Source organism: Lepidothrix coronata, unplaced genomic scaffold, assembly GCF_001604755.1.
Source record: "Lepidothrix coronata isolate B3197 unplaced genomic scaffold, Lepidothrix_coronata-1.0 Scaffold13, whole genome shotgun sequence".
NCBI classification, from domain to species: Eukaryota; Metazoa; Chordata; class Aves; order Passeriformes; family Pipridae; genus Lepidothrix; species Lepidothrix coronata.
Window position 1 is genome coordinate 8,095,797 of NW_016690193.1, and position 25,155 is coordinate 8,120,951.

Below are 25,155 nucleotides of genomic sequence, written 5' to 3' on the forward strand. Positions count from 1 at the left end.
GTCACTGGCAATTTCTACAAAGAGAAATTGCCCCTGAACTGAACACAGTTTAGCTGCAAACATAAGTAAGAAAAGGGCAGACTCAGAGAAACTTCAACATTTTTGTAACAGCATTATAGCAATACATTTTTATTATTATTATTTATCAAGAGCTATTTTATGTGCCTTGCTGACTCACTAACATTGTTGGTTCACTTCCTTACTGAGATAACAAAGAAGGATGTATGCTCTCAGTTGAGATTTCGTCAGTCATTAACCATAGGAGCAGCAAAGCCTAGGGATAAAGCTTAAGTTAATCTTTATAATTTCACATTTTTTACATAACTGTTACTAAAGATAGACCCTGTGAAGGAAGTAAATGTCTTACCTTAGATGGAACTAGCTATTTTTCAGTATACCATAATAAAGTTATACCTTACTGCACTTTTCACAGTTTACATGCATGGTTTAAATTATACTTTGATAAGATTAAAACACAAGCTAAGGAAATAGAATGAGCAGATTCAGCAAACAAGAGTCTAGAACATGCCCACCATGAACTTGGGATATATTGAGATAACTGGGAAGCTACAGATACATAAGTCCAAAGGCTGTATTGCCTCTGATGTACACACACTATACATGTTGTCATTTATTCCTTTGGCAACTTTTTTTCTACTGGTACTTCTTTTCTTCCACAGCCCTTCTCTTACCTTTTTCACTGTGTTTGACATAATTTTTTTTCAGTTTCAGTTTACTCTTGAGCTAATGAGCAGGAGCATACACATGCTGCATAAATTATCGAGGAGATTTAAATAAATTAACTCCTTTATTCCCACAGCACATACCTCATCAAGTCATAAATCACTGAAGAAGCAGCTCGTCCGAATCTCAGCAGCTTTAAGTTAGAAAATTATGCCAATTTACAAGAGATAATATCATAGCATAGAAGTTAGCTTTTCAATATTTAGACAATTGCAAGACCTGCCAAGAACTGAATGACAGTTAAAAGCAGCAAAGGATAGAAAAACAGTAACAACTAACAAATCATTTGATGCCTTTAGCGGTAGTGCTTCAAAAACCATATTAGTAGAATCTTCCTTGTATCTATTCACTCCAGTGTGTGAACACTTCTTTTAACATGTTGTTTGACTCATTACTCTTTTTTAGTTATAAAAATGGAAGGACTCGTTTATATAAAAGAAATACATTAGTTGTATGAATATTATTATCTCATTAATATATTTGTTACTTTAAAACAAAGAAGGCCACATTCACATGATAAATATTTCTCAAGAAATGGCAGTGTGGCATAATTTTATTATGTGATGGATGAAGAAATGAAAACAAGTAGAAATTTGATTGAGACCAATGATATGTCCCTCTGCATTAAGAGAAAAAAAAATAATATCATACAAAGCCCATATTTGCCTAGCTTGGCTTGTGTAAAGTAGGTACCTCGTGTTGTCAGCAATAGGAACAATAAATGGATTGAAGCTGTAGACACAAAGTCACAAAGTCACTTTCATAAGTCACTTTTTGACTTACGCTTTATTTGGTCTGGTCAACCATTTTTATGAGATCAAATTATTTCTGTCGGTTGCAAAGCTGGATTTTAATTAAAGCAGAAAGTTCAGATAATGTTTTTCCTCTTTTTTTTCTGATACTTTTTGAGTCCAAGTGTACTGTGTACAGGGCCATGTCCACAGTTCAGTTTCAGAAGTGATCACCAGCAGCTGTGACAGCAGTGTCAGCATAAAAGGAGGTACCTTGCAAAAACAGTGAAAACATATACTAAATAAAAGCAATATCATAAAGGACATTTCCACTTCACTGGCAACATTCTTTCCAGTGACAGGAACTGGCATGTAGGTATGTAGAATATGTTTGCTTTATATTTTCTATCTGTCCTATATTAATTTTTTCTGACAATTTTACTTTACCATTTCTATAAAAAAAGAATATTTTTTTTTTGTTGACAATAAGCAACCTAGACTAGGAAAAAAGTGTATAGATTAAATAAATAAATAAATTTAAAAAATTAAAACTTTCAAATTTTGAATTTAATTCTGTCCAGCTCTGCTGGGTTCTTATTCTAATCTCCATTCTGGCTTTTTCTAACCTCTTAAGTTAAAAGCTCTGCTTGGAGAAAGATCTGCTTGAAGAAATGCTGGATTTTTCATTTCTTTTCAGTCTCACATTTTTCTCTTATCTTTTCTAGGGTCATAATACATACATTTCAATCTAACAATTAGTTCCTTATTTTCTCAGTCATCCCACACAAGTCAACATATTTGTGGAGGAACTTTCTACAGAGTTAGTGAAATCCAAGCCACACCAGTGTAATGGATCAGCTTTCTATAGATCCCAGTGGGGCCAGAATTTCAGCTAGAAAACAAAAGTCCACAGAAACTGGTCATTGAACTATTTTCATACACATTTAATTGAAAGACAAAGAAAAATTACAAAACCATTGAATATCATCTCTGGTGCTGACTCTAGTAAACCACCAAGTAAACTGATAAATCATGAGACATATCATTTTTTTGTGGCTAAACCCAAATATTCTCTAAGTCCCATCTGGGTTTACAGTGTTTCTATGGGTATATTTACAGTAAAACTTTTAACAGCACTTCAAAAATATTCTTGACCTTTCCTATATTTTTCCAAGTTATTCTGATTCCAAAGCTATCAGAATTCATCATAAAGATCTGGGGTTTCATCAGTTTCCAGTAAACTGTCATCTGCTGTATCTCTGGGAGATTTTACAGTATTTTAATCATATCCCTGCAAATAGATAGTAATGGTGAAGGCTAATCTGATTTCTCTACAAGAGTATCAACCTTTGTTTTTATTTGGGACCACCACATCTTTTTCCGCAACTGCACATTCTGCTTTTTTCTTGTTTCTAGCCACCTCACAACAATCTGCTTTCATTGATGGAGAACAGTATTAAAAACTTAGTGAACAACCCATGTTTTGAAAGGTTATGTGTATTCAAAAGGCATGTTTTGTTTCCAGCTATTTTTGACATACTGGTATTTTTTAAAAGGTATTTTCCCAAACCAAAGGTCTGTCGCACCTGAAAAAATACAGTAGACTTGCCAGCCTCCAAGTCAGTGTGAAGCTTTCACATAACCTTTATACTAAATAACACTGGCAGAAGAAAATGCATCCTATGGGGGTGAGAAGAGAGTTCCTACAGTTTTCCAGGTAAACTGGTGGCATGTTAGATGCCCATGGGAGAGTTTACTTATTAACACCTTCCCAGTCATTTTTGAACTGGAAGATGTAACTCTCTTCTGCACCTCCAGTGTTGCTATGAAGATACCCTGCCATATGATGATGCTGAATAAAGAGTTTGCTTTTGTGTCCATTCTTAATAGTTCTGTTTAACTGTCAGATTTTCCTGAGACTATTGACAGCATTCCTGTTTTCCATGGCAAAACAAGGTAACAAGCATGGGTAGGAAACCCTTATGGACTTGTCTCCTGGCTCTCATTAGATTGGCTTAGGTACTCAAAGATTTGTATAAAGCAAATTAACCTCTTACCACAAAAATAAAGGGTTAATAAGCGATTCTTTTTATGTTAGCCTTGCGTAAAGTTACCTGGATCAAATGAAACATAAACATATGGAATTGAATGTCTCGTGAATTTTAGCCTTCAATTCAAGTTTGTTTCGTAGTTTCAAGTACTCAAAAAAGATTATGTGAATTTCTCATCCACAGTACAGACAAATTGGAGGGGGTAAACCCCTATGTTCTTTAGTGTCATTGTAGATAGAGGGTAAACCCCTATGTTCTTTAGTGTCATTGTAGATACCTAGACAGAATTTGTGTCTGCTTGTAAAGCCTTCCCAAAGTAATAATAAGATCTCTACATGGGGCACAAATCTTCTATTTTTAAAAAATATTGCATACTTTCTCTGTTTGTTACAAGGGTAGGACACAGACAGAGGACTCTGATTTGCATTGAACATGTGTCCATCAAACCAGGAAGAAGGATGTGGTGTTTTCTCAGTGTACAATGGACAATGTACAAATAGATAAACATGGCAATCTAATAACTATAAAGGTCTGTGATTTTTAATATCAAATACTTTTACAATTTTATTCTGATCGTTGCATATAAAAGTATTGTCTTAATTTAGACAAGTCTTCATATATAAGCATATATTCAGAATTAACAATTTAAAAATTGTTTTACTCTTTATGGCTTATCTTTCTCTTTAATGATAGTGATACTTCAGCAGCACTAGATGGCTCTTCTTGTATCCATGCTTAAAAGCATAGCAGCCAGAAAATGGCCAATATTGTCAACAAGAAAAAAAATTTGATGAGCTAGATGGTGAAGTAGCTTATATTCCAACACTTTCAATAGGACTTAGCAGCTTTCAAAAGCATTATCAACCATCAGTTCTTTTACTGCTGGCTGATTAATTTTTTCTTGTTATGCCTAATGTTTAAGGTTTTTTGATTGATATTTAATAGAGTATAGATAAAATAATCATTTACATAAATGAAAATACTACACACATATACCCAGCAATACAAAATAACAAAAAATCTCATCAACTGTAAGCTGTTTTCAGGAAACAGGCCCCTTCTTTAACTGTACACAACTTCATTTGTATCAGTTAAGCAGAATGTGAATGATGCAGTGGCTTTATTGACATAAGAGATAGTGGAAGAATTTAACTCTGTCTATAGGAAAAGCTGTAAGTTTTGAATTCACTTTTACCTTCAGGCAGATACATAAATATTGTCTGTTGCAAAGAGCAAGAATGTATAAATACAGACAATAAAATATTTTTCAATGGATACACAGGTGAAAGTGTTCCTCTGACTGGAGGAACAGTTTATTCCTTTGGTTTATTGAGGTAACTAATCCATTGTATAGAGAATGAAGCTGTGATATGTGTAACTGTGTTTTTACTCTTAGAAAACATAAAGAAAGATTTATAATAGCTACTAAAGAAATGTTTGTTGCTAAAATGATCCAGCAGAAGACACATTGGTTGTGACAAAGTTCAAATCATCTCCACACTCTCCTAATTTAGGAGAGATTCTATTTTGCATATTCTATTTTTTTATGTATTGACATGTGGTTTCATAAGCATCCATCCTTTGCCTGGTGCGGAAATATTCCTGCTTAGATCGCTACACAAAAGATCAGAAATAGCAACATCAAAATATTTTATATTTTTAAATAACAGAATTATCAGAATATTAAAAAATAATGTTTAGAAATCCCCTTTAATTAACATGTAGCTAATGCAATCAGAAGTGACTGATGCTTTAGTTTATATAAAGAGTATTTGTATTTTTCAAACCAAGACTCTGTAGAAAACAAAATCCTCACAACATGATCTGTAGGGTCCTTCAAAAGGATCTTTTTTCATATAAATTGCATCTATACAGGTTTGGTTCTCAGTGACACAGCTGTGTCATTCTAATAATTATTGCTTACATCAGTATGTATCTGAATTTCAAAATTCTTGCTGATACATTTACTGAGCTGAGTTTCTTTCTTACACTTGTTAGTCTTGTTTACAACCATGTTAATATTTCACTAGGGCTTAAAATTCAACACGATATACAATGTGCAAACTTCAGTCTTGACTGCCTCAATGGCAATGCTACAGCCTCTGTTGCTTCCGTTTACATGCACATCACCAGCATCCTGTAGGCAGGTACAAGAAAAAAACCTGTTGAGCTGTGCCTTTTCCTGCCGCTTTCACACCCTCTGTCCTGATGTGGACTGTGCCTGCTGCCAGCCAGGCAGCAACTGAAAAGCATCAGGGAATCACATTACGTTAGATCCTTCCAGCTTCGAGTAATTAACTCAGTGCATTTTATAGAACTGGGATGATTTTGAAGAAACTCCAATGGAATATATAGACAATTCCCTGGCAATCAGTAAGTGCTGGCTTCCCTTTATTTACTACAAGTTGGGGTTTTTTTATATATATGCTTCTGATCTTTCACAAAACTCTGTACAAATGTATTGGACTCCTTGTTTTTAAGATTTCAGGGAGGCTGCTTTTTAGAGCTAAATCCTGTGAGCAATTTAACACTTTCAATTTCCATTAACTTCAGAATTCCTGGACTATTTATTGGGATTTGATTAGTAATTTGGTGGTAATGTTCAGGCTTTCTCTTGTGTTTTAAACTTTCCACTACACAGGATGTAGATTTCTTTATATCCTAGGAGTTTTTCTATAAAGAAAATCTATGCTATTCTACAGATCATTACAGATACTTTCTGTTTCAATAAGCGTTTTTTTATTACTCTCTCAGAGTCCAAACATATTCCTGTTATTAAATGCATTGTACACAAATACATATAAAATAAATATAGCATATAGACATATATAGACATGCCAAATTTAGTATATGGACATACAGTTAAGTGCAGCTTTACTTTAATAACTGATATAAATGTCCCCCAGAGCAACAGCACATACTGCGCCCTCAGTAAAAAGAGCTTGAGCTTACATTCTTGTATGAGCCAGCAGTATTGTTTCCTTCTTAACCACTGAAGTTACTTAACCAGTTTGACCAGGATCTAGTATCCTCCTGAGTAAAGATTTAACTACTCTATTGAGAGCAGTCCCTTTCCACATCCAGTCAGGCAAGTAAATGTTTACACTTTTTCCTAGGCAAAGCAGTAGCAGTTCATGGATCTCCCCTTCACAAACCTTGAATTAGCTTTCATCTTGCTGGCTTTTGTCATTTTCACCTTGTTTACCCTGGCTTCTATCTACAGTGACTCCCATGACAACAAAGAAGGTAATAATTTAAAATAAATGTAGTACTTCACAGGTTTTACTAACTAATATTCTAATTATAGGTTTTGTGATTTATCTTGCTGGTAGACTTACAGTACCTGACACCGGTTTAGGAATAGCATATGAAGGGCAGAGAGTAATCAGTTAAGGCATCAATAAAAGTCACAAGCATAGAAATTGAGATAAGGTATGGGAACAAGACCTTTTAGAGCTGGATCTGCTCACTCAGATAGAGCTGTGTCACACAACCGAGATCAGCACTGTAAGTAACCTCTGAGTAAGTCGCTGTTCTCTGTAGGGGAGGATTTTCTCCTGGCAGCAGTTCTGCTTCATGAAGCAGGTCTGCTTCATGCTTCATCTTATAACTAAGAAGTTATAAGATGCTTAGGCTGGCAAAACTGAGGATGTTTTTGTAATCAAGGTAAATGTTTGTTTTCATTATGCTGAAGGCAAGTATTTGCTCCCTTTTAAGAGAGTGAAAATGCAATTAAAAGTACAGGGGGTGTCTTTCTCCCATTCAAAAGGTTTTAAAATCTGGACCAAAAAATCCCAAGCAGATGCCCTGCTAGTTCTACAAAGGAGATTTAACATAACCTTACACCATCAGCAGAGAATTCCCGTGTTACAGGCATAGCACTGTCACAGCCACCGTCATGCCATCTAATCCCCTCCTGGCAGAAGCATCACTGGGGCTGCTGAAGCAGAGCAGGAGCAGGGAACTCTGGCTTTCCCCACCAAAAAAGGAGTTCCTCTCTTTTTCCAGCCTCCTGCCAAGCTTCCTCAAACTGGAGAAGGTGGGAGCAAAAGGAGGTAGGGAGAAAGTGACTGAAATAAACTCCTGAGGCACACAGCAATATAGGCTGTTGGTTTCTGCCATGTCTGATAGTAAATAACCCTGTGTTAACTTGACTTCTGTATTAAAAAAATATTTATTTTATGGGCATGTCACTGAGCAACCCTAATCGAATGCTCTTAACATTTGTGTCATATTGTAAAACTTTGGGCTGCCTAATAATTTGTGAAAAAATAGCTAACAGCATTAAAGGTGAGGAAGTGTTGCAGTGCTTGCTTCTTGCATGTCAATTAGCTTTCTTTCTTGCTCTTCTGCTCCCTTGCATTTTACATCATTTCTACGCAGAAGGGGAAACTGTTCAAAAACAGTGCACATTTCTGCAGATAAAGTGTGGTTGCCATGAGAACTGACCTCATTGAGACAGCGTGGACACAAGCAGTTTTCCCTGGGAGAAGTCCGCTGTATTGACATGGCAAGAACAGCAACTCCTCAGCTCCAAGGAGGATGGGGGAATCATGTGCTATAAGGAATGCAGTCCTCATGGCAACTAACAAATTTTGCATAGGCATGAACTTGAAAATGAGACGTTGTTTCACTGGTCTCTAACTGACATGTGCGTTTTACGAGATTAAAAAGGGGAGTTAACGGAATCATATTGATTTTAAACTTATGCCTTCCATTGCACAAAGACAAGGTTAGGTATCCTTCCTTGCCCTCAGCTTCCATAGTAACTTACAACAGAGGTGTAGTGTGAGTAGCTTTGGCAGCATCTCCTTAGCATCAAAACTGCATGAGAACTTCTCACTTCTCACTGTCCTGTTTTTATCACCACAGCCACACTTTCAGTCTGCAAAGAGAAAGCTAAGTCTTCTGCTGAGCACTGTATGAGAATAGACTCTTGATGTAAGAGCTCATAGGCACCAAATCCGTCAAAAACCTTGGTGTGCCCTCATCAGGCCTGGTTCTTATGTTCCCAGTATTCAAAGCACCTTGTATGCAATGATCTTGGACAGAACTGCTGTGAGAACAAATCCCACTTACTGTGCTAGTGAAACAACCCCTGAATTTAGGCAATGTCCTTCTGCAATAACAGAGCCTCAACCATGTTCATGTCTTTTCCCACAATGTTTTTAAAATCTTCTTTAGAGGAAAACCTGGAAAGCGGGGAATCTGTATGAAAGTCTGCTGCCTAAGATGCAGTGGCAACAGGGGAATAAAAATCATATATCCGCTTTGTGCTGACATTGATGGGTGTCTTGTTAGAAACGTGTCTTAATACAAAGCTAACTGAAACAGATATTTTGGTGAGATGTTCTTCATAGCTCTTTTAGCATGCTCATACAGCCCTAGGCCAGTACATTCTACTCACAGCTGAAAGGAATTTCCTTTGATTTTCATCTTACATGTTATCTGAACAGAAAAGGAGGGCTACAGAAGAATTCTAATTTATAATCCAGTTATTTCAGTTCAGTTATTTAAGTGGAGATAGTTGTACAACTGTGGGAGGATGTCTGTGCTTGTTTTATTTTCTCTTGTGGCCAGTAAGCTTGCATGTCATTTGCTTTTTCCACAACACAGAACACAGTGTGTATCCTTCAGTTATTTGTTTATATTAGGGAAAATGAGAAACAGAAATATTATGCTGTATTTCTCAAGCTTCTAAAGCAATTTTTGAGGGAAATTGTCCCAATCTCACCTCGTATTACCATATTTTATTATGGCATTGTATAGCAGAACATATAGTGCAAAGCAGCAGTTCCTGTGCCAGCTGAAAAGCCAGTGCTCAGTGTGCCACTTCAGTGACACAGAGCTTTCCTCCCTCAGCAAAATGAGGGCATGTTCTATAAGATTATTCTATCTTTGGGAAAATGCAATAATTCATGGAAATGTAAACACAATATCTTCCTTCAAAAGTCTTTTTCTATCTGAGAAAGAAAAAAAAAGAGATCCGAGAGTATTAATTCAGTAATTGAGGCAACTGAGATACTTAAGAGAGGGCACAGAACAAGTAGAAGGACACTGCAGAAAAATACAGAAGTGTTTCACTAGATTAGTCATAAGGAAATTTAATTCAGAAAACAAAATTTAAAATAAAGCATGTATCATTATGCTATACATAATAGTAGCTACTGGAAGCAGTACAGAAGCCTACAGAGAACCTAGATGTAAAATCAAGAATATACTCATTGCATGTGTTACAAAACCTTTTTTTGTTGGCATTACATATTGTTCTTTACAGCTAGAGGCCTACAGGCCAGCATCTGGCACAAACTGAGATACAAGACACAGATTATAAAAATTGACAAGAATGGAAACTGGGAATCTGTAGTTGTGTGTCCTTCTGAAGGAGGCAGCAGCATGTATTTCCTGCTACCCTTTTAGAAGAGGCTAAACCCACTGTCACAACGTATATAGAACACAATTTTCATGCTCCAGTGCCATTGTTGCTCTTATATAAGGAATAATGGTCAGGAAGCAGTCTTGATTCTTTCTTGGGTGTAGCAGGTAATCCTTGACTTTAATTTCTTGCACTATTTGATCTGTATCCTTCTCAGGAACCAAACCACAGCTTCTTGAAGAAAAGTGCAATGTACTTTACAGAGTTTTGTTCTAAGAAATATAAAAGATGACAGATTTATAGTAAAAAGGTAAAAGGAAGCAAGACATTAATGGCTTGTGATGCATTTGCTGCCCAGAAGAGACAGTCATTAGAACAGTTCCAAGTAGAGTTTATGCAATAAATCTCCCGCTGGAGGGAGTTGTCTAGTCACCATGAGCCACTAGCTCTGCTACTTGGAGAAGAATTATCCTGCAAAGACCAGAAGCACGACTCCCTGGAAGCCTTGCTCTCAACAGTGTCTGTTAGAATTGAAATCTCAAGTCTGAAGATTAAAATGCCTGTCTTGCCACTCATATCTCCATAGCGTGACAAGCTATTCCAAACACAGGTGCATGCAAGGGAGTTCTATTTACTTAGCATAGTTTTGCCTCAGGGAAGTTTGATTTCATATGCACTAATTGAATTTCAGCTGAAGAAATTTACTGCTTTGCACTACTTACACAGCATAATCCAAATGGTGGGACAGTAAGGAAGACACCAGCAAGAAATTCTTTTTTCCCCAGAAAATTTATTTCTCTCTATATTTAAAAAAACAAACAAACAAAACCAAAAAACCAAACAAAAGCAAGCAAGCAAACAAACAAACAAACAAACAAAACAAAAAAACCAAAAAACTATACATATAGTGAAAATAAAGGAAGGATTGCCTATAATAAACCACTATTTAAAAATTTACTTATATTAAAAATACTTAAATTCTTTGAGATGCCTTCTTTCATACAGGAAACCTGGTGCCTTCTCCCTTCTCACTGGTGCAAAGCCCTTAACTCTGCCACTAACACAGAAATTGGAAGAATTTTGTCTGTATTCATGAAGAGTGAGTTGTGGGATTCACATAATAAAAATGGTATTTCAAAAAGCTCTAGTTACCATAAGGTAAACACCAGCCTTCTGTGAAAGTAGAAGTGGCAAACTGACTGTGCTAAACACTATATTTGAGTTTTTCAATTACTTCTTCCAGTGTGAGGACTTGGGATATCCTGAACTCAGTGCCTCACTACCTACACAGAAGAGAAAGTGTCTGAGTGGTTAGTCAGTAAGAGATGTGAGCTACAAGCATGGCTCTGAATTTCATTGTCTCTCCAGTCTTAGCATTTACTGTCTGCTTGAGTACGTGAAGGGCTGAGCCTTTGTGAGCATGCAGATTGAAAAGTATGCTTTTTCTACCATAGCCAGCCAAACAGGATTTTGGAGGTATGAGTCAGCTTAAAGCCACTGAATCCTGGCAGGTTTCAAATGAAGGATACCCTTTCCAAGAGAGTCCATAAGGCCAGGTAATGAAACAGGCTCCAATGGCTGCTGCCAGTTCTCCACTGTGCAGGAGGGGTGTAAACCCACCTCCACAAAAGGGAGAACAAGCAAGATGCATCCTGGCTTTCTAATTACATGAGAAAATTACCTCAGGGTGAATCTGATCTCTGCTTTGAAGACTGATTAAGTATCTTGAATAAAATTTACCTGGTCATAAGATAACATATATAAAATATACATAGAATGTAGGAAGAGTATAAACACTTATGTTATTAACACTTATGTTATTATTGCTATGTTTTAACATAAAATACTCCTGATAGAAGTGAGTTACCATCTAACTTTCCCTTGTGGGATGTGAAATGATAGGGATTAAAGCTCTTGCACAGGCACAGGCATCACCGACTGCTGTCTCACAAGTGCCAGCAAACAGCATGAATTTCCAGAGCCTTTTGCTCCTAGAAGGGTAGGTGAGTCCTTTTTCTGAGATATTTGACAAATGCAGCTTTGAGGAAGGGAGAGTTCGCTCTTGGATGAACATCTTAATCGAACACTTCTTACAACTCTTTCTTTGAAACACTTTCCGGAAGGTAGCATGAGCTGGCCTACACTTCTCAGGAAAGGTGGAGAGGGAACGCTATATACGCTCAACACACACTAAACAAAGCAGTGTGTCAGGTAGAGCCATCCTACAGTGAAATCAGACTGGAGATCATTCAGTCTACATCTTAGGAGCCTCCTATAGAGCCAAAACTTAAATAAAATTCATTGGAAGCCAGGATGGCCACATTATCTTTGAATACAGCTGACTACCTGAAGAATACATTATGCAGGAAGACACAGAGATTCTGCCTAGATCCCATGGGAGTGACAATTTGAATTTACTTTATCCTATATATTATAAGCAATACCATAGGGTACTGAAGGATGCCAGCAGTACACGCAGTTTAATCATTTGTGCCTGGATGACTGCATATATCCCTTTTACTGCTTGCAGTACTTAGAAATGAGGTTTACTGAAATCAGTAGGAAAGACTTGCTTGGGCTTCAGATTCAGAATCCATTCAGAACCATGTTTATGACTGACCACAATCGTAGCATGTCTCATCTAAGAATACTATCACAGCACCAAGTAGGTGACTATGATATCCTTAGGTATATGAGAGGATGGAGCTACATTCCAACTTTTCCTCATTTCTTGCTTTCTAGTTGAAAGTTCCCTTACGAATTTCCTTCTGAAGCAGTTTTAAAAATGCCTGGGATGCATTTTACAATTTCTTAAGTTTAGAGAAAGCTTTTGTTGACCTGACTGTCCCTTTCACAAATCAGTAATAAAACTGTATGTGATTCATGCTCAAAAGAAGAACTTCTAGTTCTAAAGCCAAAATAGAAAACATGTATTTAAGATCAGTATTACACCTAATAGAGATCAACACAAGAATAGGACATTCTCAAAAATTTAAGTAATCCAAACATTGAACCATTTGAAGACACTGAAAGTGGGAGAGCATATTATAATTATGTTCTAAATTTCATTATTTAAAATGAAGCATTTAAAAATGGTAGAGAATTAAAGCTGCTATTGTGGGAGTACTTTTATATTTTGTGTTCTTCTCTGTACAATATATATTTGCACACATACATATTTCTCTTAAAAGTTATGGAGGTTTTGGGGAACCAGTATAGCTTATAGTAGAATTTGCAGATATACTACTAAAACCAGACTATCACTGCTTAATGGAAATATGGAGCCTTTTACTCTGTTTGGAAAAAAAGTCTGTATGAGACCACCCATGGTGCAGAGACTTAGTAACAATAGAGCCTTGGCTGGATTGAACTATTGTAAGTGCTGAAACACAATCATCTGTATGGCAACACAGACATGGTCTTAGAGGTGAAAATTTGCAGGTAATTGTTGAATAAATAAAATAATGTGTTCAATTTGAAGTAATTATAGTGATTCCTTTGTTTGAATGCAATTTATATGCAATTTTAGTTGCCAGGAATGTGAAAGTATTTAAAGGTATAGAGAAGGCCAGAAGAGGAACAGGTGGATAAAGGTGAAAATTACGTAATTTGCCTGGCAAGAGGAAGACCCTGTAGCAACAAGTGCTTTTCCTCCCTGCCTCCCATTCACTCATTGTAAACACCAAGGAGTTGCTTTCATTCGGAAGCATCATTTGCCACTGCTTCCTCAAGTGCAGATTGAATTCATGATTTCAACTCAAAAATGGCACAATGAGCAGACCATGGTGCTGATCAGAATGAAACAGAGGTTTTCCAAGACAGTTGCATCAACATCAAAGACAAAATTTTAGGGGTCTGGGTCATTAGGAGCAAGATAGTTTTCTTGTCTTGCTTTTTCTTTTTTTGAGAAAATTTCTGGAGAAAAGTAATAGGCCTACAGCAAGTCTTCCCACACACAAAAACATTACCAGGGTGCTTTTCAGTCACTCCCTGTCCTCCCAACAAATAGGTTTTAAAGTTTAATAACTCCTTTTTGTGGCAAAACTCAGGGAAAATAATTTACCTTTGAAAAGCTCTAGAGGGGAGGATAAAAAAGAAAGAAAAAAAACAACCCTATGTTTTCAAACTGATGATGTGGGAGTTAGAGTGAACATTAAGACTTTCCCAGGAATCCCTAAGGAATTAGCATATATTATTTTAAGTCCTTACTGCTGTCACAGGATTGCTTTTGAATTGTGGGGTAACACTCATGGATTGGATGACTTTTTTACTAAACTCAGAAGTATACAACCATTTTCCTCTCCCTGTGAGGTAAATGTTGCTGAGATATATATATATCAGAGTAAGTGCCAGTAAGGTTAAGGAGTCCTTCCCAGAGTAAAAAAATAACAGTTTGGGTTGGAAGAAGGCAATAAATAAGATTATTCCACCAGCTCCTGTTCTCTGTCTACTAATTCTGTTTTACCCCTTAGTAATATGACAGTCTTGCACCCCATCTCTGTGAGTGGTGTCTAGAAAAGACTTTTTGAGGACTATGTTTTACGAGTAGGGTGGAGGCTTCCCAGTTTTCTATGTATGGGATAATTCATATCTAAAAGAATATAGAAAGAAAAGGGCTTACCAATCTCAGGGATCTTTCCTGGCTTTGTGCCCTAGAAAATGCTAAAGATATGGCAAAGCTACACGTATGAGCATGCACTCAGACTCATTTTCTTCCTAGAAACACTTGGAATGTGAGTGATATTTGAAATTAGTTCATGCTTCTGCTTGGCTCTCATGCTCCTTTCTGTTCCCCTGAGCTCTCATTCTACCTCTGTCTCCACAGACTGCGGGTAACTCCCATCAGGCCAGTGCTGAACTGCACCTGTGAAGTAGAGAGGCAAATGCAGAAACATAAACAAGTGACCTTAGATGGGCTTTTGCATGACCTAGCTGGACTCTTGGAAACATACTTCAAATTTACTTTTTTTCTTTAGTTCCCTGTATTCTTCACTACATAGCCTTGAATTCCAGATAGATATACTGTTTTTTGGATAACAGAGTGGGAAGAAAGGGTGGGGGTAGATTTCTGTGAAAATGCCATATATCTGTCCTCTGGTTTATAACAAAGGTAAGTTTTTGGTGCATTGACTAAAAATAAAATCACCCTTTCTCTAGATAATTTCACTACTAAATAAGAATGATATCTAAGGTTAAGCAGAAAAATTTTAAAAACACATTTTAAAATGTCAATAAATCCATATATGTCCTCATTATGATTAAATTACATGCAACTTTCACTAAAATACAGTCTATTAACTTCTAAACTGAAGATGTCTTTACTGCCTGTTCCAAAACAAAGGATGCTCCTGACTTCCAGAAACCTTCTCAAAAACACTTTTCAACTTGAGGGAAGATAACAGAGTTCTAAAAAAACCCCAGACCCAACAATATTAAGAGATTGTTATTGTAATTTCAGTATAAGATAATCTAATGTGTTAGGAGGGGCAGGAGAAAGAGAAAATACTAGCCCTGAGTGAGGCAGAATTAAAAGTAGAAAGGCAAAATTTGGCCAAGTTAAGGCAAAAACATACGTGTTTTTCAGCAATCTCTTCATATAAAAAATATCAATAAAAAATTGAAACACTGTGAAGTAGTTAATTACAAAGGCATTAGAAATTAGAATTAGGTAATCTCAAGCACCCTCTTCCATTCTATATTTCTATAACTCTCTGTTACCTGCTCCCTCTAGAATCAGTCTACATTCCTCTTCCTGCTATGTGTGAACTTACACTCATGTATCTTAAACACAGGGGTCTTGAAAACTTCTTTCACTGTGATGCAAACTAGCAGCACTTTCCTTGCATGTGGGACAAGTTAAGAACACCCATATGAACAGGTAGGATGGCTCATCTGGAACTTGTTATGCTAACATAAATCAGCCGTGTTTGATACAGGCCTTAGCATAAATGAGACAAATGAGAGAGAACAATGCTATGTTATCAGGGAGAGAGCAGAGACATCAGTCTAGTAACAGTTCAAATACAGGACAGGATAATTAAAGAACAAGTTAGACAAATATTTTAATTATTGGATAACAGCACTTTTGAAGGATGCAAAACCAAAAGCGCATATTTTAAAGGTAAGAACACAGACACGTAAGGACTTTAGGACCAGTCAGTTATGGAGAAAGTACAGAGCAGTAGAAGGAGATGAGGAAATAACATAAAAAGAAAAGAAAGAAAATCAAGCTAGACTTCACAACATCTAAAGGCATCACCAGTCTTCTGAGGGAACACAATATTTTTCCTAGCTGTAAATTTATGCAATAGGTCAAATATATGTTGGCCTCATTTTCTTTGATGGCAGATTGTATAGATCAGATATCAAAGTATGCTAAACTTATGCAAAGACTGCAATTTTAAAACCACTAGTGGTGGTCCAAAAGAAAAGAACTGGAAATGGAGTAACTCCCTAATGATGAATTTCAGGATTTGAATGCTATCAAAGTAGAAAATATATTCTATTTTATACAGCTAATAAAGGTCAAACATCTGAAAAGATGGACTGGGATGCATATGAAACTGTAAAATGAAGGAAAGTAGTAGAGCTTCCCAAAGGAAAAGTAGAAACCAAAGAAGTAAGTTAACACTAGAGATTGAAGAAGTGAGAGTTTTGCATAAAAATGGTTTATACATACATTTAAGCTCCTCTCACTTCCTTCTGTTATTAAAGAAAATTGGAAAGGCCCACAACATGCCAAAGTTAAGATATATGAAAATAAAGCCAGTGAGCTCCTTATCTATAGATAAAATGCAGGGGAAAAGTCAATTTTCAGGCAATAAAAATACAAAAGTAGGGTGAGACCAGAGATATAAAAGACCAGAGATGCTGTTTAATAATCCACCAGTTCTCATGTCTAATTAATGCTCTCAGGCACATTATAGAGAAAACTGCAGACTTAAAGATTAGTGAACTTACCATACCATGGCTAAACCAGGATCAGTTTGATCCAAACCTAGAATAAATAATAAAAAACTGGAGGCTGCAAAAAAAAAAAAAATAGAGAGAGCTCAGAATAAATTAGTAAATTTATACTATAGAGTGGCACCAAGCTTTTTTTAGAAAATAGGAAGACTCTTTTAATAAAAGTAACAAGGTACATTGAAACAGGGGTAAGATACTCTGGTTTGATTTTGTTATGCATATTTTATTTTTCTAGGTTTAGAACTAAAGTATTAAAGCGCTGCTCATATAATAAACTCAAACAAATAGAATAACACTCTGCTAACAGTCACAGATTATATAGGTAGCTATATAGAAGTGCATTTATCAATAACTAAAGTGAACTTTTTAACAAGTTAACAAAAGTGGGAAGTAGGATAATCAGTTTATTTGTGATATTTCTTCCTATTTTACAATACTCGAAATACTTTTAAAGAAACAGAAATGCTGACAAGATTTTCAGAAATCACTATCAGAAAATTCTGATATGCACACCCCCTGATGGTGGCATTCTGAAGGAAAAAAATCATTAACAAAATTTGAATATACTTGGAAAAAAAATTGAAAACATAAATACACTTACAGATATGTAGCTCTGGCAAGTTCTAGAAAGTTATCTGTGTGCACTTAATGGCAAAATGGATTTATGAGAATTTTTTTCAAAGCTTTAGGGTCTACAACTCAATAAAATTAAAACCAGTTACATGTGAACTGTTGCAACTGTTTCACATGCTTAGAGTTTATTGATTTTTTTATTTTGGCACAGTATATCAGGGATATAAAACTAAAGATGGTTTGAATACAAACTTATGGAATGTTAGACTTTGATTTTATAAACTCAGAAAATGTGTTCATATTTACAGATCTTTTCTCGATTTCAAAAAATTCCCTACTACCAATCAAATAAATATTTGAAAAAATGTTATTTTTTTTTCTTATTTTAAAGAGCAGTACTTAAACCACACTGAAAACCAACCAGATTGTAATCTCTCATGGTAATGAAAGATTATTCCTTCAGCTACCATGACGTGAGGTTTTAGTTATGCTTTGGAATTAGACTTGCTAAAAAAATTCCAAGCTTTGAAATTTTTTTGACTATTTTTAGTGGGGAAAACAGGTAGTTCTATGCACATATGAAATGTATTCACTGCTAAAAAGAGAAATGCTATTTGACATTGGTCTGAAAACATTAATTACTTTAATTATTTCCATTAATTCAATTATTTAAATTTCCTTCTTCTTCCAAACAATCATGACTCAACTTTCAGTCACAAGCAGCTTGAAATAAAGGGAGGAACATTCTTTACCTATTCCACATCTTTTCCACTGCCTGTAGAGTTAATATATTGTGGTTTTGGTTCACAGTTAATTCTAATAAAAAAAACAAGAGCTTGGGAAACACACAGATGGCCACACACTATAAATGATATGGTTGTCTTACGTGGGCGGTGTGTAAAACATTGCTTCTTCACTCCCTTATATCAAGCCTGAAATCAGAAGGCACTTGGTGCTGATACGCCTTTTGCATTTTCTATTTTTAATTTATGTAAAAATTTTATTACTTTCAAAAATAAGTCTTCTCAATTAGGAAAACTATTGTGTAACATAATCTCTCCAAAATCTAAAATGTTTTCATTGATGATAGCTTTATTCTCTCCAGAGGAAAACTATGCACAGGAAGGATACGAGAAAAGGAGCAAATCCAAGAAGAAAAAGAAATGTTCAAGTATGACTGAAGTGGTATAGAATACTACCCAGGTCCACTGTTGGAAACACTTCTGAAAGAGGCAGCTCTGGAAGCTGGTCACCTGAAGACAGTGAGAAAACGGATGTGAGAAAGGAAGGACCTGATCATCCATCAGATGGAATCCAGACGTGACAATTAGAGTTAATGAACCACGACCCATGAAGCTGCCTCAGCACCTTTTTACAACCCCACTTCATGGCCTTAATAAAAGTACCAGGGCTTATTTTACAGAGCACATCTGCTCTAAATTCTCAAAGGAGAAACTGCATTCAGAAGTTATGTTTGGTTTCTTCACCACTTTTCAGTCATGTATAAAGAATATTTAACAGCTGTGTATTTACTTTTCTATCTGTTCAGTCAACAGAACATGGGAAGATAATGGGTTTTTGTATAATAAGACTGCATGGTTATAATAGTTATTTAGCTTACATTAACATAATAAGCTGCTGAGGATGACTGAAAAGTACCAGGCAATTTTTTTTTTATTTTTCCAATGTAATGGCATCTATATGCAAGTAATGCCTTTGATTTCAGATATTTAGAAAGAGTGTGCTCTAAAAAAATCAGGTTGATTTGCTGCTTTTCAAATATGCCTCACTCAGCCTTGGTACTGAAGTCTTCAATTTCTTCAGAGAGCAGGTATGGCTAAGCAATACCTCTTCCTCCCCTAAGTCCAGAAGATCTGATGAACTCCTAAGCCTGAGGTTGAAACTGGTCTTTCTTGCCTTACAGACAAAGGATTTCTGCAGTTATCCAGTTTTTGGATCCTACCCATTTCCTTAGGTCTCGACTACCAATTCCATACCCACATTGCTTCTTCTGTCCAGAAGCAAAAAGAAGCCAAGGGGAAGGACAAAGTAGCTCATAGATTAATTGTTAGAAGACTCCCTTTTGCATAGTAGGAGATGACTGGAAGAGCTCTTGTATAGACTTTAAGGTATAATATATACAGGGAAGAAGTAATTTTGTTCCTCACCACAGTAACATGAGTGAAAATATGACAAAATTGACCCTGTTGTATCACAAAGCTTCAGATGGCAGTTGTTGAGAAGCCTAATTATGAGGTATTGCTTTCAGATTGTCAGTGTTTTTCAGGAAAGTAAAGAGAATACCTTCTTTTGATATTAACCACTAACTTAAAAATTAATCAATCTGCATATTAATCCACGACTGAATCAATGCTAGAGTCATTCGTCGGAAGGATAGTATATTTTGTCATGACATTATTGGTCAGCCAACTCTGATATGTATACAGTGCTAGCACAAAAATTATTTTCCCAAAACAAATCAATTCCCTATGAAAACTGATATCTAAATTACCATTGCTTTTTGGTAATGGTAGACAATTCCAGGAACACTTGTCCAGTTTGGCCCTTGTCAAAGCCTCCTACAGTAAAATATATAATTCTTCTCTTTTTATAATAAGCAGAAAATATCAACACGTTCAGGAGACATTCTGCTTTGTTTGTAGGAACTCAGTGGGAGCCTGTGCCTCATTTAGACTTTGCCACTGAGTTCCTGCAGCTTGGTTCAGAAACCTGCAAAGGCAAGATAGTAAATGCAGAGCAAGAGCTCGGGAATGATGTCTCATGGCCAGCTGCATTCCAATTCCCTCAGTGAGTTAAAAAGTGATTGGTCATATCCTGCTTCTGGGGAAGAAAAAGACCCTCAGCAGCCAGTACCTGTTTAACTCTGAACTGAAAGAAAACCACCATTCAGAAGAGTCCAGTTTGGTCTCACACATGGAAATGTCTGTGGTGCAGGACTTCATTGGGAGCTGTTGCCTTTCAAGGGAAGAGGCTCACAGAGCTTTGTATTAAATTTTTTTTTCCTATACTTTAAATAACAGATTAAATAATAAACCACTTAATTTTATTCTAGCAAAGTTTTCTCAAATAAAATTAAAAAAATTTTTACATTGTTTTAAATGGCTTGGTAATAAAAATCCCTGAAACTGTTACTCTTAGTGTACATACTATTGATAAGACAAGTTCAGGTTTATCTTCTTTCCTTGTTTGTTTGGTTTTTGTTTTAACCTTCCTAGAGCTCATTAAATGTATTGAAATCACAGTCAAACTAGAGAAAAAATAATATGTGAAGCTTAAAAAGCAGCAAAATTTAAAAATTATTGAAATAGTGTTTGCTACAAATACCTTCTGCCTTGCTTAAACATCAAATTATTTTTGTAAATTTGTGTTCAGAGAACATATACACATAGCAAATAAACCACCCACAGACTGAATGATGTTTTAAATGCCCACTACTTTAATAATTTCCTTCAAGCCAATTCTACTTCAGTAACTAAAGAACATATAACAGAAGAAATAATTGGTTTTAACTTCAAGCGTCATATAAAAACATTTAATGGAAGATCTCTATGTAAAAAAAGCTTTCTATGAGAAAATGCTCTACTAGACATTTGTGGTTTCATGAGCTGTTTACAAGTCATTCTATTCTAACACTTTTTATTTAAAAGTAACAGGAAATTGTATTTCATCATAAACTTTGTTTCTTTGGGGTTTATTTAATTTAATTATTTTTTAAATTATTGTTTTGATGACATTTAATATACAAAGCAGTCATTTTCATTGAAAAGAAAACACTGTTCCTAATCCAATATTCTTGTCCAAAATAACTCATGTTTATAGGGAGACACAGCAAGGAAAAAAAATATTAGGTGTTGACTCAAAGATAAGAGAGCATTTAACTCAGAATTGTGGCTTGGAAGAGCTAGATCAGGCATGAACATTCAATCCTTCTTGGCAGTTACAGTCCAAGTTTTTGTATACATTCTAACCAAAACTAAAGTGAACTTTCCAGTTTCTTAATTAATAGAAGATATACAGAACCAACATCCCTACGTATATTGAAAAATGTCATGTGTACTAATTAAATTACAGTATTAAAAAAAAAATAAGACATCTATGTGTACCTTCTCAATCTATGTTTTCAGCAGCTTATGTCCTACTTTCCTTGCTGAGATGTTTTTCAACTTTGTCTTGAAGGCTCTCTTAAGACAAAAAACTAACAATAAATACTAGAAAGAAATGTCTGTCCGCTTGAGGAGATCCTCTGAACAGATCACCATACACTTTCTTACTTAAGAATCTGATTGCAAAACCGTTTAAGCTGAACTATGTAGAAACTACTGTGAAATAAGAATATCTACAAAGGAGCTGTATTACTTTAAAAATGTTCCATAGTAAATCAACTTAGCATTCTTGTACAGGCAAAGACTGAGCCTTTCCCAGACATGTTGGCAGATACCACTATACAGAGATAAAATCACTTCTTACATTAGTGCCCAGTCACAACAAACCTAATTTTAATGATTTGTAGGTATAAACACTGGAACATTGAAGGTATCATAGAATCCTCACCTAATTACTTACCTAACTGTTAGGAAACAGGAAGCAGCTATGCACACACAGTTAAAGAGGCAGAAGGCCTTTTACTAGGAGCATACAGTTACACACTACTCGACTAAAATTCTGTGCTGTCTTCTGTTATTATGCACAATTCAAAGATATTTTTCTCATTATGCTCTATTACGTTCTGTAAGAGAGCAACACCTTGACCTACCACCTTGAACAGCTGTACACTTTCCTGCAGGTAATTTCAGCCCCTCATGAGTATCCTCCTTCTCCTGCTGTATTAATACCATTAGTTCTGTGACATATGGTAAAGTTTTCCAGCTGTAGAGGACCCAAGTAAAGATCCTGGCATGAGACATGTCTTTCAAATGATGTAAATCCAGTTTTGTTGAAATCAGGAAGATTTTTACAGTTGAATTCAATTAGGGAACAACTTAGACTTACTAGCCCGTTCCTACTCATGTCACACGTTAGGGAAGAGAACCTGCAATTTTGGAAGTGACTTGTTCAGCTTAATGGCCACATCCTCAGGACTGAAGTTAATTAATTTTTTATTAAAATTCCCATAAGAGTGATTTCCCCATAAGGGAAGTAACCCTTTCCAATACATACCATAGACATGAAGTAAATATTTTCTTGTTCTGAGATTTAGCGGTTATTACTCCTTAGTTCTACTCATGAAGTGTACTATTTCTGCACTGACTGACAGGGATAGTTCCTTCTGGCTGTTGTCCTCCTTATTAAGCTTTATTAGGTTATTAACAGTAAGAAGCAGAAAAGAAACAGTACTGTTAGTTGAGAAAGTTAATTTTAGAAAGCAATGGAAAGTACCTTACCAAAAAGGTGGATCTAAGCCATGAGCTTTAATGAGGTAATAAAAAACACTAAGAAATAAAAAGAAAAAAAAGTTGTGTGAGCAATTATTTTACATGAAATCGTGTAAAGAATTAATTATACCAGATTATCATTGCAACCGTATAGAACTTTTATATAGTAGATTAACAGTTGAAATCCATATGAGATTATTATTTATATGTACACCTGAATATATGTTTTACTATAATAGAAAGTATTTCATAGATCTTCCAAAAAATCTTGCAGCTATAGACTTCCATTTCATTTTGAATGGAAATATTTTTATATTTTCAGGCAACATGTATAGATTTTGATTATTGGTACTGAGTCATTTAGTAATATTTCATTTTTAGTTTCATAATTTATTTGCACCACAGTGAAATATGCAACCTAGTTCAAAGCTAATGATACGTAAAGTATTAACCCTGACAGCTGAATAGGGTCTTTATATTCAAAAAAAGAAAGGATGAGTAAAGAAAGAGAGGACAGAGGCACTGACAGGCATAACCATGATTCTTAGGAAAACATACTTTAAGAAGGCACATCACAGCATTTCTATGCAACCAAGCTCTTACAGTCTAAGGGACAGCTACACTAGCTGCTCTACGCTAACTTTCTACATGGGCACTTATGCACTAAAAGAAGGGGAAATTTTACATCTTTAGCTTAACTCACTTTCAAAGAAGACTAAAAATAGTGGTCTTGGTTTAATATAAGATTTAAAGGTAATACCTTTTGCATGCTATTTTCTTGCACCAGATAATTCTTAGTCAGCCATCTCCATCCTTTTCCATTACAGACTACTGGTAACTGTCCTCTCTTTCACTTGGAAGTGGTTCAGAAGTCTGGCCCACAAGTACTAACATACCCATGTCATACGAATTGACACTTGACCAAGTCTCAAATTCATCTTAGTATTTTCTGAATAATTAGCAAACAAGGAAAATAAACAGGAAGATCCTGTTTGGAAGCACCTCACTTTGAAGGACTGACAAAAGCCACCTCACTATAGCCTTTGCAACCAAATGACATTTTCTATGACTGGCAGAACGGAGCAGCACATAGTATTTATAGGGGATCCCTTTGATCCCAAGAGTATCATTTACCTGTGTTACGGGTCATTTAATTATTTGTCTTCTCAGTCAATATCCTTTGATGTAACAAATTTCAGGATGCCAGTCTTCTGATATATGGCAAAGTAATTAATTCCAGCAATAATATCTTCAAAGATGATGTTGCAATTCAACACAGAAGAAAAAAGCCACAAAAGTAGAAAAAGGTTAGACACAAATAGTATATCTCTTTAATTCAGCTAAGAACCAAACTTTGTATGTTAGTCTGAGTGAGTTATTTGGAAGATTTAGATACACCATATAGCCTTTTTCTTTGTTTCATATGATACATGTGAATCTTGTATTTATTAAAAGGTAATTAACAGATGTAAATTCATGGGACTATATGTTTACATGTTTTAAAAAAAAGGTTACATTAAAGTGCTAAATATAGGGTTCACCTATTTTTTTGAAATTAAAGAATTCAGGATGTAGTCTCATTCCTTTCCTAATAACACTCAAAGTACAGTGATATTGAAGCCATGCAGCACACATATGGGCCTTTATTTCTAACTTTACAACTTGTGCAATTTTTTAAAGTTGTTCAAGTCAGACCAAAAATGAGTTCTGTGTAAAAAAAAAAAAGAAAAACATACACTGTTGCCGGGGTTTTCTTATCCCATTCTATAACGTACCTAGGCTTCTGGTTATTTTCTACATTTCTTTGAGCATCACTCTTGAGCTGCCATGGACTATAAGGGAGTATGCCCACTTTCATCATTAAATCCCAAGAACCAGGCTGACTGCCAAAAGACAAAGTTCTAACTCAGAAAATTGAAGTCATGTCTGCGTAAGCTAGTAGTACAGCCCCAGGGGAGAAGACTTGCAGAGCAAAACTGTTGGTGCCAAGAATGCAACATCCACAATACGTGTGTTTCAGGTGGGTTACTCAGACTACTTGATAATCAGCTTATGTGGACTGAATGTTGATTAGCAGTTGAACTTCATCTTGTACTCACCTTCAATTCATAACTAGTGCAAAAAGAATCCACTTCACAGTTTCTGATACTGCTTCATGACATGAAGTCAAGCACAATAATTGGAAATGAGTGGGAGATTCATTTTAAAAGTGCACTGCTGATATAAATCCCAAATTGAGCAAGCAGCTGGACAGGGTGTGATTTCATGAATGAACATACTAGTGTAGCAGCACAAAAACTTGAAGTTTAATATTCTTACCT

General features: G+C 35.7%; 2 long non-coding RNA genes across 2 annotated transcripts; one reads left to right on the plus strand and one right to left on the minus strand.

The window, feature by feature from the left end:
• Positions 1-1,473: 1,473 nt before the first annotated feature.
• Positions 1,474-6,633, minus strand: LOC108493047. Its single transcript, XR_001873313.1, has 3 exons — positions 6,479-6,633; positions 2,318-2,367; positions 1,474-1,748 (listed from the first exon to the last, which is right to left on the minus strand). It is a non-coding gene; the product is annotated as an uncharacterized LOC108493047 (long non-coding RNA).
• LOC108493046 lies at positions 5,648-24,307 on the plus strand. The gene is made up of 4 exons (XR_001873312.1): positions 5,648-5,899; positions 6,643-6,772; positions 15,695-15,780; positions 18,547-24,307. It is a non-coding gene; the product is annotated as an uncharacterized LOC108493046 (long non-coding RNA).
• Positions 24,308-25,155: the final 848 nt, after the last annotated feature.